Consider the following 1,912-nt stretch of genomic DNA (forward strand, 5'->3'; position numbering starts at 1 on the left):
AGGAGGAGGAGGAGGAGGAGGAAGAGGAAGAAGAGGAAGAGGAAGAAGGAGAAGAAGAAGCAGCAAACTCATTACAGAAGAATAGACAGGCAGGAAATAACTAAACTCAGGGCTGAAATCAACCAATTAGAAACAAAGAGAAATATACAATCAACAAAACCAAAAGCTGATTCTTTGAGAAAATCAACAAGAGAGATAAATCCTTATTTAAACTAACTGAAGGACACAGAGACAGTATCCAAATTAAAGAAATAAGCAATGAGACATAACAACAGAAATTGAGGAAAATTTAAAAAATCAACAGATCTTACTACAAAAGCCTATACTCTACAAAAATTAAAAATCTAGATAAAATCTAGACAGATGCCATGTACCAAAGTTAAATCAAGATCAAGTAACTATCTAAACAGTCCCTTATCCCCTAAGGTAATAGAAGAAGTCAATAAAAACATCCTGGTTTAGTTGGGTTTTGCTGCTGTGAACAGACACAATGACCAAGGCAAATCTTATAAGCACAACATTCAATTGGAGCTGCCTTACAGGTTCAGAGGTTCAGTCCATCATCATCAAGGTGTAAGCACGGCAGCATCCAGGACAGCATGGTACAGAAAGAGATGAGAGGTCTATGTCTTCATCTGAAGGCTGCTAGCAGAATACTGACTTTCAGGCAGCTGGAATAAGGATCTTAGAGCCCACACCCACAGTGACACACCTACTCCTAAAAGGCTACACTTCCTAATAGTGTCACTCCCTAGACCAAAAAAAGCCTAGGGGCAGATAACTTTAGTGCAGAATTCTACCAGACTTTCAAAGAACAGTTAGTACTAACACTGCTAAAACTATTCCAAACAATAAAAACAGAAGGAAGACTACATATTCGTTCTATGAAGCCATAGTTACTCTGATACCTAAACCACATAAAGACCCAACAAAGAAAGAGAACTTCAGCCCAAATTCTCTTATGAATATTAAAAAAATTGTAACAAACTGAATCCAAGAAAACATCAAAACCATCATTCACCACTGGGATGAGCAAGTAGGCTTCATCCCAAGGATGCACAGATGGTTCAATATACAAAAATCCATTAATGTAAACCACTATATAAACAAACTCAATGAAAAAATTCACATGATCATCTCATTAGATGCTGAAAAGCATTTGACAAAATTCAATACCCCTTTATGTTAAAAGTATTGGACATATCAGAAATTCAAGGCCTTTGTGTAAACATAATAAAAGCAATATAGAGCAAATCATCAGCCAATATCAAATTAAATGGAGCGATACTTGAAGCAATCCCCACTAAAATCAAGGACAAGACAAGGACTCCCATTATATCCCTATTTAGTAACTATAATACTCTAATTAAAGTATTATACACAATACTTGGAGCAATTAGACAGCAAAAGGAAGTCAAAGGAATAAAAATCCAAAAGGAAGAAGTCAAGGTATCATTATTTGCAGATGATATGATAGTATACATGAGCAACCCAAAAAATTTTACCAGAGAAGTCCTAGTTCTGAAAAACAAGTTCAGCAAAGTGGCTGAATATAGAGTTAACTCAAACAAATCAGTAGTCTTCCTCTACACAAAGCATAAATAGACTGAGAAAGAAATTAGAGGAACAACACCCTTCCCAATAGTCACAAATAGTATAAAATATCTTGGTATAACTCTAACCAAGCAAGTGAAACATCTGTATGACAAGAACATCAAGTCTCTGAAAAAAGTAATGGAAGAGGATCTCAGAAGATGGATAGATCTCCCATGCTCATGAATCAGTAGGATTAACATAGTAAAAATGGCCATCTTAACAAAAGCAATCTACAGATTCAATGCAATCCCCATAAAATTCCAACTCGATTCTTCATAGAAATAAAAAGAGCAATTTTCAAGTTCATCTGCAATTT

Source organism: Mastomys coucha, unplaced genomic scaffold (assembly GCF_008632895.1).
Source record: "Mastomys coucha isolate ucsf_1 unplaced genomic scaffold, UCSF_Mcou_1 pScaffold24, whole genome shotgun sequence".
Taxonomy (NCBI): Eukaryota; Metazoa; Chordata; class Mammalia; order Rodentia; family Muridae; genus Mastomys; species Mastomys coucha.